Below are 20,841 nucleotides of genomic sequence, written 5' to 3'. Positions count from 1 at the left end.
CTAGTAAGATTTAAGATCTTATTTAAAATCTGCATCTAGATATATATTTAGAGTTACTAGAACTATAGCTTAGATAATAATTAACTAGTATATAGGCTGCTAGAGGTAAGTTCTTAGTATGCTTTTGACTTTAGCGTAGTAGCTAGTTATCTTAGCGTTCTAGTTAGGGTTAGCTCTCTTGATTTAGGCGATAAACCCTTACTTAATAAGTTTAGGAAGTATATAGAAAGGGAAGGTAACCCTAAAATTAAGAAACTCCTCTTAGGTTAGCTATAGTTATACCTGCTATCTTATCTAAGCTGATATATCTATAGCTTATATCTTTATTATTTAATACCTTAAGGTTAAGGGATAGAGGATGCTTTCTGAAGGTTTCTAGAGGAAGGTGATATTTTATGCTATAAGGTGGCCTAATTAGTTGCTAGGTATTTAGTTAATCTTATTATCTAGTAGAGCTATTTAGATTAGCCCCTCTTATTGCTCCCTCTCTAGATATTAGCTAGAGATTATAGGCGAGGGTTTTTAGCTAAACATTATACTTAAGATCACCCCTTATAATATAGGGTGCTAAATGCTATAGAGAGATACTACCCTCTTCTTTGCAGTAGAGTTCTTTATAAGCTGCGCTATCTTATAAATTAGACTTATATATAAGTAAGTATGCTGTATAGAAGTTATAATATAGAAATACTTCTTGCTAGCTGTCCTAAAAGGCTAGGTGATATTATTTATAACTAGTCTAGAGAAAAGAGTATTAAATTAGCTATAAGGTAAACTAGTTAGTTAGTTTCCTCTTAACCTTTACTTTACTTCTATTAAGGTATTTACTCTTAGGAGAATAGATATTTAACTTGCTTCTAGATATCTAAGTTAGCGCTTACTACTTTTATCTCCTCTTTATATACTTAGGTAGTACTAATTGAGGATAAGCTGCTAACTATATAGTAGTAAAGCTAGAATAGTATAAATACCTTTATTTAAGGCACCTAGAGGTTATAGAATATATAAGATATATACTTCTAGATAGAGGCTAAGTCTTAGAAGTTTATATATCTAAGCTCTGAGAAGTAGAGCTAGCTGAGGTAAGTACTTATAATAGTTAGCTTATAGTGGTAGTAGATAGTAGTGATATAAAGTAGGATTAGGCTATTTTAGGGTTCTTAGAGCTAAGTATAGTGGTTTAGCTACCTATTTAGCTCCCTAAAGTTAAGTATCTCTAGGGAGATATATAGCTATATATAGGTAGATAGGCTCTCTATTATGCTAAGGAAGCTTAGCACTTTTTATAGTAGTACTCTAAGGTTATTAGTATAGTAGTAGTGCTTAAGGTGGTTAATAGCTGTAACTGCTTTAGCTAAGGTAATAGAAGGGCTTTTATCTTTATAGTTTATAATCTGCTTCTTAAGGCTATATATAGTATAATTAAAGATAGTTAAGAAGGTAGTAAGGATATAGGAAAAGAGGTTAGTATAGAAGTTATGCAGTATGCTTAAGTATACTTACTTCTGCTAGTAGAACTATACTATTAGGTAGAAGATAAGCTTTAAGACTATATAGAAGTTTCTCTTACTTATAATAAGGTTTTACGTATTAATATAGAAGACCTACTTAAGCTGGAATATAGCTAAATCTATTTTATAGAGGTTCTTAATAAGGGCGCTTTTATGTGTAAATAGCCTCTAGAGGTTAAGGTTAGAGTTTAGCTTTATACTACCTCTAAGGAGGTTAAGAAGATATCTCTACTACTTCTTTATATTAGCGTTTCTATTAACTGTAGATAGAGGTAGGGTGAGGGTGCTAGTAGCTACTCCTCTTAAGGCGAGGAGGTTATTAGGGGTGTAGTAGATAATATATTTAATATTAAAATATCTTTAGAAGAAGTTTATAGATAGAACCTCTCTCTAGTTATTATCCTAACTAATCTTAGCCTTAGTAAGGTTATAGATAAGCTTAAGGAATTTTAGTAGTATAGGTAATGAGAAATTTCTAAAGTTAGGGTGGAAAGCTATTAGGAAGAAGGTAAAGTTATAAAGGCTATTATATTATCCCCTAACTTAGGTATAGTTTGCTAGGTAAGTGTAGTTAGCAAATCTGTTACTACTACTCTCCTCCTCTACTATCTATATTTTAATAGTAATAGCATAGGAGATATAGCTGATGTTATTTACTGTATACTTCTAGTGTAATATGTATTAGAGCTGTTTAAGTTTGCTATTAAACTACCCCCTCACTTAGTCTATATCTCTAGCCTCCCCACTTAGCGTTTTAAAAGGGTCTCTATCTTATAGGTTATTTGTTATCTAGCTCTACTAGCTGTAATAGCGCTAATATGTGTTATATAGCTTAGAGCAGCTACTCTAATTATTACTCCTATAGCTTCCCTCTCTACTACTGCAGCTATTTATACTCTATCTAGCGTTATTAGGTGTTATACGCCTACTAGATTAGCGCTAGCTAGCTTATCTATTAGATAGGGGAGGGTAGTACTATAGGTTAGATTTAATATTAAGATAGTGTAGGCTTATAGGGGCTGTAATCTTAATACTACCTCTATTATTATTAGGGGGTTTAATTTAAGTATTGCTCTTATTATTATTAGGGGTGTTAATCTAAGTATTGCTCTTATAATTATAAATATAGAAGGTAGGGCTGTTCTCTATCTAGAAACTATTGTAGGTATAGTTCTAGATGAATTCTAGCTACTTCTCTATAAACTTCTCTTAGAATATAGTCTACTCTATGTAGTTAATCTGCCTCTTGTTTGACTTATTTAGGCCCTAGGAAGCATTTATGCTACTATATTAACACAGTCCTTTACTAGAGAAGATAGACTTAATAAATACTACTATAATTTTAGCGTAGTAGTTAAGTATAGCATTATGTTTTGTAGACTAAGCTTGCTAGTAGCTATGTTCTGTAGCAGACCTCTTAAGGTTGTCTATCTCTAGATCTTTAAGGTGTATTATGATATATTATATCTCTTAAGAGGAGGCTTTACTTAGGTAGAATATATAGTAGTAGAGGTTAAAATATATTTTCCCTAGAATATGCTTTAAGCTATAAAGTGCTAATTAGTTCTAAAAGGAGAACTCTATATTATTAAAGATTGCACTATTAATAAGGATAGGCTTTAGGGGGATGCTAATAATGCTAATTATATCTAAGTAGAAGGAGAGGGTTATCTTATTATTTATGCTTATTAGCCTTAAACTAATTCTACTAAGGTTGCTATAGTCTATTGTGAAGTAGGTTTAGAGGTGATATAAGGTATCTCTAGCTGAGTAGTTCTCTACTTCTATAACAGTCTCCTTAATAAATTTATATGCTATAGAGGATATAGTTTAGTTAGGGATATATTACTTCTTTCTTAATAGGTTTAAGTAAATATCTAGAGGTACTTATAGCTAAGATATATCCCTGAGGTGAGGTTTATAGGTAAATACCTATTGTTATGAAGCGTGCTTCCCTTAGGTTTATCTTCCTCGTTATAGTTAGTATTATCTTCTAAGATAAAGCTGATATCTTCTTCTCTATTAGTGCTAGCTATAGTTATAAGGTTGTTGTCTAGGTCTTTGTATTTAGCGTGAGTATTATAGCTATTATCGTTAAATTTAGTAGCTCCTTCTGTTATTAGTAGGATAATATTTTAGTTAGTAGGAGTATGTTGAAGACTAAGCCTGTTAAGGTGCTATCTATAACTAGCTATATTAACCTGGTGCTTTATAGTTTAGAGCTATGTGAAGCTAATAATAATAATAATGATAATAATAATGATAGACTGATAGATTATTAATAGATAGCTCTATGAGGTAGACTGCTTTCTATTATCTTCTTAAACCTATTTGACTTTTATTACTACTAATACTAGTATAATTTATATAGCTACCCTTTATACTTTAACCTAAACCTAGTGGCCTTATAAGTTTAGCCTACTAATCTTCACCCTTATTAAACTTAGGTTTAGCACTATTAGAGCTTATAGCTAGTTAGGATTGCACTAGAAATTTAATGTGATATAATATAACTGTGGAACTGTAGGGGTAGGTTTATCTTATTAGACTAGCTTTACTGCCCCCCTTATAGTAGGCTGTAGAGTAGATAAGCTAGGGTTTAAGGTTAGGGGGAGGGAGTAGGTTTAGGTATAGCTAGTAACTACTTCTAATACATATAGCGTTTAATATAGTAAAAGAAAAAGAAATAGTAATAGGTATAGCAATAAGAATATGAGGATTATAGGGCTTATTAATTCTAATACTTACTTCAAAACGTAATAATTATTAGGGGGGGAGGGAAAGGCAACTTAGTATAAGAATTCTTGTAACTTATTATAGGAAGTTAAACTTTAGGTTGCTTAGATTAAAGCGGTATAATAGATAGACTTTATGATTATATATTAGATAAGGAGAGGAGAGAAATTACTTTCTATAGTTAATAATTATATAGCCTATATCTTAATACTTCTTAGCCTAATAATATTTCTCACTATCCTCTTTATTACTGCTTATAAGCTAGGGGGAGGCTTTAACTATCTACTTAAAATAAAGGGTAGGAGGGATAGTAACTTTAATATAGAGTCCTTAGTTTATAATATAAGCTTTATAAGGCCCTTATTATTATTATTATTATTATTATCTATAAAGCTCTCTATTAGCTCTTCAGTATATACCTAAGATAGTATAAATAGAGGCTAGGTATGCTTTAGAGGCCTGCTTTATCTGAGGGGTGCTATAACTTTATTTATTATATAGCTTTAGATATTACTATTACTACTACTTTTGCTACTAATACTGCTTTCTTAGTAGGTTTTACCTCTATAGGTATTAGCTTATATGCTTAGCAGGGGGGAGGGCTTTATGTTATCTCTAGCCTTATTAAGATTAGTATCCTCTACCTTACTTTCTCCTCTATTAGAATCTATCCTATTAGTGCTATTTAGGTTTAGCTACCTCTCCTATAAAACTTAAACATTTAAGTATTATGTTTTCTTAGATAAGCTACCTCCTACCTCAGTAAATTATAAGGCTAGGATTACTTTAAATGCTACTAAGTAGATTTTCTAGCTAAGAATAGTATCTTTTTTTACCTCTAGTATGTTATCTATAAAGGTGAAGAATAAGCTAACTACTATATTATTATAGGCTACACTTTAGGTACTCTGCTCTATATTTATAATCTATTCTAAGTATAATTCTTCCCTTATGATCTAGTAGATAGACTAGAGGAGGTATGCTTATAGGCTAGATTTTATAAATCTCCTACTATATATAGTAGCTATTACCTTAGAACCCTTAAGGTTTAAGCTCCCTACTAAGACCTCTTTTAGGAGGTAGATATGCTCTATTTATTTAAAACTAGCTATATTAGATAAAACCTAGCTTAGAACGTCCTATTTAACTATATTTATAATAATTATTAGTAGGTCTCCCTATTATCTCTTATAGTCTATTAGGTTAAAGCTATTATCCTTTTTACTTACTACCTACTTTATATAATCCTCTATAAGAGTAATAGTTTTAGTGATATTAGCTACTAGAGATAGCTTATTAGGCGCTCTCTTACTAACCTCCTTAGGTATAAGGGTAACCTAAGAGATAATATATACTATAATATCTAATAGGATATAGCGCTTATCCTTCTTAATATCTATAATATAGAGGAGGCTAAGGAAGTATAAGTTTTAGTTACTAATAATTGCTTTATATATATTAAAGTACTAATTATTATCTAAGAGGGTAAGGAAGTTAGAATACTATTTATACTAGCTACTAAGGTTCTCAGAAGTAGGTAGGTATAGGTAGAATAATACCTAGATATACTTCCTATAGTATTTTTATAGGAGTTCCTCTAATATTATTTTCTAGTTTGTACTTATAATATATATTTTAGCTAGAGGGGGGAGCTTTATAAAGGTTTATAAAACCTCATAGAAGATAGAGAAGAAAAACTAGTATATAGTTAGAACTACTAGTCTATACTCTTTGCTAATTCTTATACCTCATAGGTTCTACAGCTGATTATCTACTCCTAAGTAGATATTAAAAATATATCCTTCTTAATATATATACTACACTATATAGTAACTATCTCCCTCTATTTCTCATTCTTTTAGATTATAATAAGTTAGAGGATAGAGAACTTTTTATCTATTATAAGGTTTAGAGCTATAGATATTTAGTTTATAATCTTAGATACTTTACTATTAAAGCAATTCTTATCCTCTTTTACTACTATAATAAGCTAGTCTTAGACTTAGTTATAGCTATCTAAGAGAGTTATACTTAAGCAGTTTATATAGAGGTTAGTGATAATATAATTAGAGGTATAGTCTATAGGTTAGTATAAATATTAGCTAAGCTTTCTTAAGGAGGAGGTAGGTATAAAAGGTGATATACCTTTATTATAGATATTATAAGCCTACTATAGCTCCTTATTACTACCTCCTATCTCCTCTATATAGGCTTTAAAAGCCTTAACCTTATACTACCTAGCTAAGATCTCTAGTTTATAGCTATTATTAATTTCATCTTACGCTCTAAAATCCTTAATAAGCTGCTCCTCTTAGCTACCTACTAGGCTAGATACCTAGCTACTAGTATGCTATTATATCTTTTCGACTTCTACTTTTAAACTTAGGAGTAGGATTTAGTTTTTAATTACTATATGGTTAAGTGTATTACTTTAGAAGATCTTCTAGAGCCTATTAACCTATATATAGTTAATTAGCTAGTTATGCCCTAAGGATTAAGTTAGGGAGAGGGTGCAGATAGGTATATAAGCTAATACTATATAGTACTCCTTTACAAGTTCTAAGACCAACTTATTATCCTAGAAAAGTAGGTTTTTTATAGACTTATTAGGTATTTTATTAATTTTAAGCTTAGTTTATTTATTAGTTATACGTATAGGTTTACTAGCGTAGGCTTTATGCTTTTATGGAATATCTACTTCCTTTATTTATATTATTATAAGATATAGATATATTTATAGTTACTAAGTAAAATATAGTCTCTACTAGAAAATAAGTAGAGGATAATGCAGAAGAGGGAGGAGGAAAGGAGAGCAAGCAAGTATAGCTTTCATAAGGATTCTTATAATATAAGATAACCTTAGTTAAATAAGAAGAAGAATAACTATTTATTAGGCCTATAGGAAAGCTAGCTTATAGGCATATAATATACTTAGGCTTACTTATAAATTATTATATATTATAATCTAAGAGGGGAGATAGAAGTATATACCTAACCTAAAGAGGTATATAGGGGTTAAACTACTAAGGTCTTAGCGAGAGATTATCTAGCTATTTAACCCCTATATAACAGCTATAAGGTATACTTATCTAGTTATAGTTAGCTCTACTAGCATAAGGTTTTCCTAGAGCTAATATAAGTTAGGAATGAGGCAGTAGATAAAGCTTACTTTAAGAGAGATATTAAAAGAAGATCTTATATATAAGCAACTCTAAACGTTATATAGAAGATATACTACTATATTTTAAGTTTATAGTTATAGTTCTAAATATTTTGATTAGGTTTCTGAGTTTCTTATGTCTATTTATGCGTAACTAATTTATTCTTAGGGTTTTTTTATATTTTTCATTTTAATATCTTAACTAAGTGAATATTATTAGTGCTAGTTCCCCCCCCCCCCTTCCTGCTTATGTAATACTTTTAATTTTAAGGTGATCTATAGCTAATAAGGTGTTTTTATCTGTCTTAAACTTATATCTTTATACTCCTTAGCAGTTATTAAGCAGCTAAGCTAAATATTATAACGCTTTATTCTATAACTTAAAGCTGAATAAATATATATATTTGTTTAGTATCTTTTTAAGCTATATACTTAAAAGATTAGCTTCTAGCGTAGAAGTATAGGACTAGTAGCCTTATAATAGTATACTGAGATGAATAATATCATAATAGAGATAAATAATAATACTAAAAGCTTAAGGTACTTTGCTTTTTATAATAGAGTTTCTCTAGAATAAGCACTAATCTATAACTAGTTTTCTAAGTATTTAAAAGAGTTCTTAGGCTTAAAAGTGAATAGTTATCTAAGTTACCTACTGAATAGCTAAAGCTAGTATATATTATTTATAGGGAGGGTTAAACTAGTATTAAGTTAAATAGGTGCTAAATAATATAGAACTATAGAGCTAGTAGATAGGTTTAGATTCTTAAGGTGAATTTCTAAACTTAGGTTTAGGATTCTATTTGCTATAGTTATAAAAGACTTAATATACTAAATATTAGCTATCTTAGGTATTAACTAAGTCTAGTTAAGGTGGTAATATAAAATAAGGGTTTAAAGTCCTCTTCTAAAGGAGGGTTGCTTATAATTATTTAAGCTATTATAGTTATAGAATTACTGAGGCTAGTAGTAGCGTAAAAGGGATATATAAAAGAGAGCGCTATATTATGCTCTCCCTCTCTCTATACTATCTATCTATAAAATAGCAGGAAGTTGCCCTACCTTAAGTCTCTTATCTTAATATATTCTTTTTTAAGGTTATATTCTATTTGTAAAGTACTTCACCTTTTTATTTCTAAAGATTCCTATTACCTCTTTTATATCCTACTTCTATATCCTTAGTCTTCTATTATTTATATTATAGCTTAGAACTATACTTTAGTAGCTGAAGAGGTTAAATAAATATAAGATAATACTAAACGATAGAGACGTAAAAGCTCTTTTTTAACCTATAGTATAAGATATAGCGTTATATTATACTGCATATTATATAACTACTTATTTATTTGCACCTACCTTAGGTATAAATATATACGCTTCGCAAGGTATAATTATAATAAGCTAAGCAAAATTATCCTAAAGGTTAATAAGATATCTAAATACCTACTAGACGATGCTAAACGATAGGAATAATAAATAAGGATTAGGCCTAAAGGTTGAAGATCTTAGTAATTAGTACTTACTAATCTAGATTTCTAAACCTAGGTTTAGAATCCTTTTAGCTTATAGCTGCATAAGAGGGCGCTAGCTGCTAGAGCAGGTTTCTAAACCTAGGTTTAGAATAAAAAGTAGCTATTTTTTTAGTGATATAAATTTCTAAACCTAGGTTTAAGATAATAAGTAGCTGCTTTTTTAGTTATATAAATTTCTAAACCTAAGTTTAGGATAGAAATTATTAGCTTTTTAGTGCTGCAAATTTCTAAACCTAGGTTTAGGATTAAAAGTTACTACTTCTTAGTTATATAAATTTCTAAACCTAGGTTTAGGATTCTAATAGTTGCTAAACTTCTTAACCTAAGTTTTAGATTTTATTCACTATATTTTACTAAACTATATTTCTAAACCTAGGTTTAGAATTTCATTTACTGCTTTTTACTAAGCTAAATTTCTAAACCTAAGTTTAAGATTTTATTTATTATTAGATTTCTAAATGTAGGTTTAGGATTTTACTTGCTGTATTTTACTAGGCTATATTATTAAACTTAGGTTTAGGATTTTATTTACTGCTTTTCGCTAGGTTAAATTCCTAAACCTAGGTTTAGGATTCTAAGAGCTGCTAAATTTATAAACCTAGGTTTAGGATTCTAAGAGCTGCTAAATTTATAAACCTAGGTCTATAACTTTAGTACCTGCTTTTTTCTAAACTTCTAAACTTAGGTTTAAGATTCTAATAGCTATTAAATTTCTAAACCTAGGTTTAGGATTTTATTTAGTATATTTTACTAAGTTATATTTCTAAACCTAAGTTTAAGATTTTATTTACTGCGTTTTGCTAAGTTATATTTCTAAACTTAGGTTTAGGATTTTATTTATTACGTTTTACTAAGTTGCATTTCTAAACCTAGGTTTAGGATTTTATTCACTATATTTTGCTAAGTTATATTTCTAAACTTAGGTTTAGGATTTTATTTATTATATTTTACTAAGTTATATTTCTAAACCTAAGTTTAAGATTTTATTTGCTACGTTTTGCTAAGTTATATTTTTAAACTTAGGTTTAGGATTTTATTTGTTATATTTTACTGAGTTATATTTCTAAACCTAGGTTTAGGATTTTATTTGTTATATTTTGCTGAGTTATATTTCTAAACCTAGGTTTAAGATTTTATTTATTATATTTTACTAAGTTATATTTCTAAACCTAGGTTTAGGATTTTGTTTATTACGTTTTACTAAGTTATATTTCTAAACCTAAGTTTAAGAGTTTATTTACTATATGTCACTAGGTAGAGTTTCTAAGCCTAAGTTTAGGATTTTATTTGCTATGTTCTATTAGGCTATATTTCTAAACCTAGGTTTAGGATTTTATTTGCTATATTTTGCTAAGCTACCTTCTTAAACTTAGGTTTAAGATATCCTCTTAGATAGAATTAAGCTTACGTATAATAAGGTAACAAATAAATATAGGGTGATACTAAATAATAGAAATTAGAAGGCTAGCTTTCTACTATAATAACTAAGGTAATTAAAATAAATATATAATAAGGTTAGATAATAGAGATGCTATATAGGCTTAGCCCCCTAAGGGTTAATAATAGCCTTCCTTAGTAGAAGGATCTAAATTACTACTAACTGAAGCTAGATATTAGATATAAGACAGCTATTATTATATATATAAGAGGAACGAAGTGTAATTACTAGTTATTATATAGGAAATATATAAAATATGCATACTTATAGTGGATATAAATATCTCTACTTCTCAGTAGCTCTAAGAAAAAAACAACCTAATCGCTTTCGCTAGCTACTATATTCAGTAGGAACTATATTATATTTAGTTATATTCATCAGGCTACGCCTTATAAAGCACTTAACCTATACATTCCTAGCTATTACGTCCTTTCTATAGTATACTAATAGGAATAATATAACAATAGAGATAATAGATAATCCTAGGTAACTATATTATCTTTTGCGTATACTTCCTATACATAAAGTATAGTAACTATATATTCTATAGCAAACGTAATAAGGATTTATATAAATATTAGATATAAATATTTAGACTCCTTATTAGCTATTAGGAACCTAAGATAATATTTGTTCTAATGTAAAGATAAGCTCTGCAAATACACTTAGCTATATAGGAACTAAGGAGAGGTATACTCTAATAAGTGTTATATTTATTACTTACTAGCTGCTATAGCCTTCTTAGAGTATACTAATAGGAATAATAGGACTATAAGGTTAACAGATAACGCTAGAGAATTATATCACCTATCCCCTAAGTTATCTACAGTTAAGATAGAGTATATTAGACTAGACGCCTACTAAGTAGTACCTTAGATAACTAGGAAGCTATAAGTATATTTAGTTACACTATAGTGTCTTATAGGCTAAGGGATTCTTTTATATATACTATATAAATAAAGGTTTATACTATACGATCAGATAAGAGGTAGCTTAAGAGCAATATAGAGGCTTTTAATTAATTCTTCTTATAATAAGGGGAATAATTAATAGATAATAATTATAGGGGATATCTTTAGATTATATGATATTTAGATAGGTAAATAAGGCTATAACGTATTCTCTACTATTAATAAGGATTAAATTAACACTTAATAACGCTAGATAATAGGGTTACTTTATAATTTATAGTATAAAGATGCTCCTAAGGCTATAGATATATAGCAGTAGAGGGAGTATTAATAGAATAAGCATAGTATAGCATATATAATCTATATAATAATTACGTTTAGTTAGGAACTATAGGAATATAAGTATTAGTGTAGTATATTTATATTCCTTAGGGCTAGAGACTACTGAGGTAGTTTCCTAAAGCTAAGTTTAGGATTCTAGCAGCTACTATCCTATAATATAAATTCCTAAACCTAAGTTTATAATTACTATAGCTATAAGCTAATAATGCAATTCTATAAACCTAATCCTAGTATTAAGATAGCTACTAACTAGTGATATAAACCTTTAAACTTAGGGTTAGTATATCTTATCACTAAGGATCAGGCTAGTATAAAGCAAAGTTTAGATATAAATAAGTATAGCGAAACGCTAGACGATAGAAGTACTATATAAGCTTAACCTATAAGGGTTAGAAACTAATCTTCCTACTATAAAGACCTAAATAATTACTAAATAATATAGGACGATAGAACTATTAATTTATAAGCCTTATAAATAAAAACAACCTACTGCGTATTCTCTAGCAAATAGATTAAGTATTCAGATCTATCTTCATTATAAATATATAGTCTCCTCACTAGCTCTTAGGAAACCTACACTAATATGTTAATAGTTTTTTCTTTTATATAGGAAAGCCTAAAGAAGAGACTTAAGTATTTAAGTATATATTAGGGATTATGCTCTGTTTATAAAGTTTTAGGTGTTATAGTCTTCCTAAGGTATACTAATAGGAATAGTATAACGATAGGGATAACAGATAATATATACTACCTATATTATGAGCTTTCTATAGGTTAGAAGAGTTATTATAGCTTTAACGCTCTCTAAGTAGTTATATAAATTATCTTTTTAGCAGTAAAGGAGAGAATATCTATTCTCTTTCTGCTGAGTGTACTTAGTATATTTAAATATTCTCTTATATACTATATAGGGCAGTATATCTAGTTAAGGAGTTTAGACTAGTGATTTATAGTAGGGAGATATAAATAAATATTATATAGTCTCCTTACTAGCTCTTAAGAAACCTATACTAATCTGTAAGTGATTTCTTCTTTTAGGCAGAAAAGCCTAAAGAATATACTTAGGTATTTAGGTGTCTATTAAGGGTTACACTCTATTTATAAAGTTCTAAGTGTTATAGTCTTCTCAGGGTATACTGATAGGAATAGTGTAATAATAGGGACGACAGATAATATGCACTACCTATATTATGAGCTCTCTATAGGCTAGAAGGGTTATTATCGCCTTAACGCTCTCTAAATAGTACTTAGATACTAAGTTAAAAGAAGTAATAAGGATTTTTAGATTCTTACTTCTAAATATATATAATAGATTTATATATCTTCTTATAGATACTATATAAGTTAGAGTATCTACTTAAGGAGTTAGGACTAGTGATTAGTAGTAGGGAGATATAAATAAATACTAAGTGAGGCTGGATAAGAATAGAGTTAAGGGGTGAAGGACTTATCACTAGGGATATAAAGCTAGGATTATAGTAGAAAGGAGATCTAAAAGGGTTTACTATATAAAGACTACTTTATAAAATAAATTCTACTTTCTCTAAGGTAATTATTACCTCTTAGGTAAAGCTTAATAATCTCTTATAAGTTGCGCTTTAGTATATGCTAAGCCCCTATATATTATAAGAGGATTAAGTGCTTACTTTAGATTTAGATTTATAAAAGGATACTATAGTAATAGGGGGTATAGTTTATAGACAATAATTATAATAGATAAAGCTAGATAATATAATGTTAACGTAAGCTCTTTAGGCTATTATATTATCCCTACTAATGCTTAGTACTGAATAAATACTAAGTAATACTAGATAATAGAGATAGTATATACCTCTATAAGAGAATAAGATACTGAGGCTATTAATTTAAAGTAGTAGAGATAGTAGAGATAAAATAAACATAGTATATATAATTTAGACTATAATTAAGCTTATTTTGAAACTATAAGAATGTAGGTATTACTGTAGTGTAGTTATAGTTTTCAGAGCCTTGTGGTAACTATAGTAGGTTTCTAAACTGTAGTTTAAAATATAGTATAATAGAGGGTTTATATTCTAAGATAATATAGCCTAAATAAACGCTAGAGGATAATAGATAATAGTGTAGTATATATTAAGAACGTTTTTAGGATTTAAAAAAGGTTCTTCTTAGTAAGGATATCTAAATAAATACTAGATAGTACTAAGCGATAGATAAGGTCTAGGATTTTAGTAACTATTAGCTATTAATATTAATTTCTAAACTTAGGTTTAGGATTCTAGTAGCTACTAAATTTCTAAACTTAGGTCTAAGATTTTAGTAGCTCCTTTTCACTAGGTAGGGTTTCTAAACCTAGGTTTAAGATATATAAATTATTATAAAAGGTGGGTATTACTAGCTATATATTTATCAGCTTCTTAAGTTTTAGGTTATTTCTAAGTAGTAGGAATATCTAAATACTTATTAGATAAAGCTAGATAATAGGGATATTAGATAGAGATTAGGCCTAAAGGTTAAAGATCTTAGTAACTAGTAATTACTGATCTAGTTTTCTAAACCTAGGTTTAAGGTCCTTTTAGCTTATAGTTACAGAGGTAGGTTCTAAACCTAGGTTTAGGATCTAAGAGGGTGTAGGCTACTAGAGTAGGTTTTTAAACCTAAGTTTAGAATAAAGAGTAGCTGTTTTTTAGTGATATAAATTTTTAAACCTAGGTTTAAGATCAAAAGGAGCTGTTTTTTAGGGTTATAAATTTCTAAACCTAGGTTTAAGATTAAAAGTTACTGTTTTTTAGTATATGAATTTCTAAACTTAGGTTTAGGATTAAGTATAGGCTGAAAATTATTAGCTTTTTAGTGATATAAACTTCTAAACCTAGGTTTAGAATGAAAAGTAGCTGTTTTTTAGTGATATAAATTTCTAAACTTAGGTTTAAGACTTTAGTAGCTGCTGCCTACTAAATTAGCTTTTTAAACTTAGGTTTTATATCTCTATAGTATACTTATAGGAATATTATAATAATAAAGATAGTAGATAACGCTATACTCTTAGAGTATATATAGTATTATTAATCTATAGTATAGAAAGGTTTAAACTAGTTTAGTTAACTTAGCTTATTTTAACTAGCTTATATACTAGTAGAATAATACCTAAATTGCCTATAATAACTTTCTATAAGGAAATTATAAGCTTTTATATATAATATGAGGGAAGGTTTCTAATTTATAGTAAAGCTAGAGCTATCTTTAGAGCGTTCCTATAATAATTGCGATAGGGAATAAACTTAGGATGACTTTAGATAATATAAATAATATAGCTTTTCTTTCCTATAGTAAAATATAGTATATAGTTACTATATATTCTATAGTATATTTCTTAAGGGCTATATAGAATACTAAAATCTTTTAGGACTATATTAAATTTATCTAGAGACTTAGGAGGGTATATACTATAAGGAGCGGCTTATCTATAGATTTATACTACTAGTAGCTGTCTTATAGTATACTAATAGGAATACTTAGATAATAAAGGTAGCAGATAATACTAAACTGATATGCTTAGGTTAACTATAGGTATTACTAAGTAATAGGACTAGTAAATAGAAACTAGCTCCTAATACTTAGCTTAAAGACCTCTTAATAGCACCTTAGAAGTGCAGTTATTTATAACTAATATAGCTAAGATGAATATAGATAGGAAGGTTTAAATAGACTTTAGGCTTTACTAGGTAATAAGATTACTAGATATAAATTAGATCCTAAGGCTGAGGATTAATCTCTAGTATATAGTAGGATAGTCTAAATTATCTTTAGGTTTTACTAGGTAATAGACCTAGTAGATAGAAACTAGATACTAAGGCTTAGGATTAATCTTTTAGAGTAGGTATATAAGGGTTAATCTATATTAACCTTTCCTATTAATTATATTATATAGTTTAGGAAGGTAATCTGTAGGTTTAATAGACTTAAAAGGAGTAGGTATTACTAGCTTTAAATTAATTAGCTTCTAAAGCTTAAATAGAGACCTTAGTAGCTTAAAGGGTTAAATAAACACTAAGTAATACTAGATAATAGAGATAGGGGATAAATAGAGGAAGACTTCTGATAATATAGATAATAGTGGTATTTTTCTATACTATAAAACACAGTATATAGTTACTACGTATTCTTTACCTTAGTATATTTCTTAAAGGCTTTATAGATTTATAAATTTACACTACTTTATAGTTTTAAGTAGGGTTTATATCTACACTCCTTTATAGTTTTTAAGTAGGTAAGTAGAATCTAAAAGCTTAGTCTAACGCGTAGATACGCCTAATAAATACGCTTACTTATTTAAGTATCTAGTATAGTATATACTATAAGGAGCAGCTTATTTATAGATTTATACTACTAGTAGCTATCTTATAGTATATTAATAGAAATACTTAGATAATAGAGGTAGTAGATAATATTAGACTAATATACTTAAGGTAACTATAGGTATCACTAAGTAATAGAACTAGTAAATAGAAACTAGCTTCTAATACTTAGCTTAAAGACCTCTTAATAACACCTTAGAAGTGTAGTTATTTATAACTAATATAGCTGAGATAAATATAGATAGGAAGGTTTAAATAGACTTTAGGCTTCACTAGGTAATAAGACTACTAGATATAAACTAGATCTTAAGGCTGGGGATTAATCCTCAGTATATGGTAGGACGGTCTGAATTATCCCTAGGCTTTACTAGGCAATAGACCTAGTAGATAGAAACTAGATGCTAAGGCTTAGGATTGATCTTTTAGAGCAGGTATATAAGGGTTAATCTATACTAACCCTTCCTATTAATTATATTATATAGTCTAGGAAGGTTATCTGTAGGTCTAATAAACCTAAAAGGAGCAGGCGTCGCTAGCTTTAAATTAGTTAGCTCCTAAAGCTTAAGTAGAGACCTTAATAGCTTAAAGGGTTAAATAAACACTAAGTGATACTAAATAATAGAGATAGGGGATAAATAGAGGAAGACTTCTAATAATATAGATAATAGTAGTATTTTTCTATATTATGAAATATAGTATATAGTTACTATATATTCTTTACTTTAGTATATTTCTTGAGGGCCTTATAGATTTATAAATCTATACTACTTTATAGTTTTAAGTAGGGTTTATATCTATACTCCTTTATAGTTTTAAGGTGGGTAAGCAGAATCTAAAAGCTTAGTCTAACGCATAGATACGCCTAACGAATACGCTTGCTTATTTAAGTGTTTAGTATAGTATATGCTATAAGGAGCGGCTTATCTATAGATTTATACTGCTAGTAGCTATCTTATAGTATACTAATAGGAATACTTAGATAATAGAGGTAGCAGATAATACTAGACTAATATACTTAAGGTAACTATAGGTATCGCTAAGTAATAAGACTAGTAAATAGAAACTAGCTCCTAATACTTAGCTTAAAAACCCCTTAATAGCACCTTAGAAGTGTAGTTATTTATAATTAATATGGCTAAGATAAATGCAGATAGGAAGGTTTAAATAGACCTTAGGCTACACTAAGTAATAGTCCTAATGGATAGAAACTAAATCTTAAGGCTTAGGATTAATCTTTAGCACTTAGTAGGAAGGTCTAAATTATCCCTAGACTTCACTAGGTAATAGGCTTAGTAGATAGAAACTAGATCTTAGAGCTTAAGATTAATCCCTAGTACCTAGTAGGAAGGTCTAAATTATCCCTAGGCTTCACTAGGTAATAGGCTTAATAGATAGAAACTAGATCTTAAGGCTTAAGATTAATCCCTAGTAGTTATAAGGGTTAAATAAACACTAAGTGATACTAGATAATAGAGATAGGGGATAAATAGAGGAAGACTTCTAATAATATAGATAATAGTAGTATTCTGCTATACTATAAAATATAACCTCTTAATAATACTTTAGAAGTGTAGTTATTTATATCTAATATAAGCATAATAAATAAAGAAATTTAGTTAAAATAAATATAGATAGGAAGGTTTAAATAGATCTTAAGCTTTACTAGGTAATAAGACTATAGGATAGAAATAGGCTCCTAAGGCTTTAAAAGTTAGCCTTAGTAGCTAGAAGGGGTGAATAAATGCTAGATAACGCTAGATAATAGTATTACTATTAGGGAATAGGCTCTTAAGGCGATAGAGTTATACTAGGTAGAAAATTATATAAAGAAATATCTCAGCTATAATAAAGCTGAAGATTAGTAAAGTGGATTTAGTTAAGGAGAAGAATAATATTAAATATTATAATATCTTTTTATAGCTAAAATATAAGCATAATACGCTATAAAGAATAAGGTAGTGAATAGACTATAGATACTGCTAGATAATACTAGATAAAGAAAGAAATAAGTGAAAATAAGCCTTTATAGCTTATGAATAATTATTAGTATACTAGGTTTAAGATGAAAATTAGTTTTTTCTTTAAGGTGTAAATTTCTAAACCTGGGTTTAGGATGAAAACCAGCTTCTTTTTTTAGTAATTTAGATTTCTAAACCTAGGTTTAGGATGAAAATTAGTTTTTCCTTTAGGGTGTAAATTTTTAAACCTAGGTTTAGGATGAAAACTAGCTTCTTTTTTTGGTAATCTAGATTTCTAAACCTAGGTTTAGGATGAAAATTAGTTTTTCCTTTAAGGTGCAAATTTCTAAACCTAGGTTTAGGATAAAAACTAGCTTCTTTTTTTAGTAATCTAGATTTCNTAAACTTAGGTTTAGGATAAAAACTAGCTTCTTTTTTTAGTAATATAAATCTCTAAACTTAGGTTTAGGATAAAAATTAGTTTTTCCTTTAAGGTGTAAATTTCTAAACCTAGGTTTAAGATAAAAACCAGCTTCTTTTTTTAGTAATCTAGATTTCTAAACCTAGGTTTAGGATTAAAAGTTGCTATATTATGAGGACCTAAATTTCTAAACTTAGGTTTAGGATAAAAATTAGTTTTTCCTTTAGGGTGTAAATTTCTAAACCTAGGTTTAAGATAAAAACTAGCTTCTTTTTTTAGTAATGTGAATCTCTAAACTTAGGTTTAGGATGAAAACTAGCTTCTTTTTTTAGTAATTTAGATTTCTAAACCTAGGTTTAGGATGAAAATTAGTTTTTCCTTTAGGGTGTAAATTTCTAAACCTAGGTTTAGGATGAAAACTAGCTTCTTTTTTTGGTAATCTAGATTTCTAAACCTAGGTTTAGGATGAAAATTAGTTTTTCCTTTAAGGTGCAAATTTCTAAACCTAGGTTTAGGATAAAAACTAGCTTCTTTTTTTAGTAATCTAGATTTCTAAACCTAGGTTTAGGATTAAAAGTTGCTATATTATGAGGACCTAAATTTCTAAACTTAGGTTTAGGATAAAAATTAGTTTTTCCTTTAGGGTGTAAATTTCTAAACCTAGGTTTAAGATAAAAACTAGCTTCTTTTTTTAGTAATGTGAATCTCTAAACTTAGGTTTAGGATGAAAACTAGCTTCTTTTTTTAGTAATTTAGATTTCTAAACCTAGGTTTAGGATTAAAAGTCGCTATATTGTGAGGACTTAAATTTCTAAACCTAGGTTTAGGATAAAAATCAGTTTTTCCTTTAGGGTGTAAATTTCTAAACTTGGGTTTAGGATTAAAAGTTGCTATATTATGATAATCTAAATTTCTAAACCTAGGTTTAGGATGAAAACTAGCTTCTTTTTTTAGTAATGTGAATCTCTAAACTTGGGTTTAGGATGAAAATTAGTTTTTCTTTTGGGGTGTAAATTTCTAAACTTAGGTTTAGGATGAAAACTAGCTTCTTTTTTTGGTAATTTAGATTTCTAAACCTGGGTTTAGGATTAAAAGTTGCTATATTGTGAGGATCTAAATTTCTAAACCTGGGTTTAGGATTAAAAGTTGCTATATTATGAGGATCTAAATTTCTAAACCTAGGTTTAGGATGAAAACTAGCTTCTTTTTTTAGTAATGTGAATCTCTAAACTTGGGTTTAGGATGAAAATTAGTTTTTCTTTTGGGGTGTAAATTTCTAAACTTAGGTTTAGGATGAAAACTAGCTTCTTTTTTTGGTAATTTAGATTTCTAAACCTGGGTTTAGGATTAAAAGTTGCTATATTTTGAGGATCTAAATTTCTAAACCTGGGTTTAGGATTAAAAGTCGCTATATTGTGAGGATCTAAATTTCTAAACCTAGGTTTAGGATTAAAAGTTGCTATATTTTGAGGATCTAAATTTCTAAACCTGGGTTTAGGATTAAAAGTTGCTATATTATGAGGATCTAAATTTCTAAACTTGGGTTTAGGATTGATTTTAGGCTGAAAGTTGTAGGCTTTTTACTGATATAAATTTCTAAACTTATGTTTAGGATAAAAGATCGCTGCTTTTTAGTGATATAAAATTTTGAATCTTAGTTATTATATACTAAGACTTATAATAAATAATACTTTATAGCTAGAAAGCAACCTTTCTATAACTTAAAGTATATAAAACACTATATTGTTTTTAAAGTTAACTATATAGTATTACTCTATTTTTAGCTTTATATATATAGTATAGTTTTATAATAAGGTTATCTAATTATATATTATATAAGGACTTATATAATATTATATAAGCCTAACCTACTATAGATAATATTATGTTATATGCCTATAATGCGTCTAACTATCCCTTCTATATCCTAAAATAACTTCCTTCTATCCTCTTATTGCTGCTCTTAGACTTCTTCTATCCTTTTGTTCTATATATATATAGATTCTAGCGTATTATTACTAGTTTTTTATAAATAATATTTATAATTAGCACCTACTTTATTATATATTATCTATAGTTTCTATTCAGCTAGCTATTTTAAGAGCTTTTAGCATTATAAGTAGCTATTAAGCTAGCTTTCTAGATATTAGTTTGATATTCTAAGGGCTACTAGCTGCTATATACCTTTTTATATATAAGCTTAGGATTCTAGTAGTTAGTTTTTACTAGGTGGGATTTTTAAACCTAGGTTTAGGATTCTAGTAGCTAGTTTTTATTAGGCTGTATTTCTAAACTTAGGTTTAGGATTTTAGTAGCTGGTTTTTAGTAGGCTATATTTCTAAACCTAAATTTAGGATTCTAGTAGTTAGTTTTTACTAAGTGGGATTTCTAAACTTAGGTTTAAGATTTTAGTAGCTAGTTTTTAGTAGGCTGTATTTCTAAACTTAGGTTTAGGATTTTAGTAGCTAGTTTTTGCTAAGTGGGATTTTTAAACC

This window comes from Colletotrichum gloeosporioides (assembly GCF_011800055.1).
Source record: "Colletotrichum gloeosporioides strain Lc1 chromosome Unknown consensus_72, whole genome shotgun sequence".
Taxonomy (NCBI): Eukaryota; Fungi; Ascomycota; class Sordariomycetes; order Glomerellales; family Glomerellaceae; genus Colletotrichum; species Colletotrichum gloeosporioides.
Note: the sequence above shows the minus strand (reverse complement) of the source record.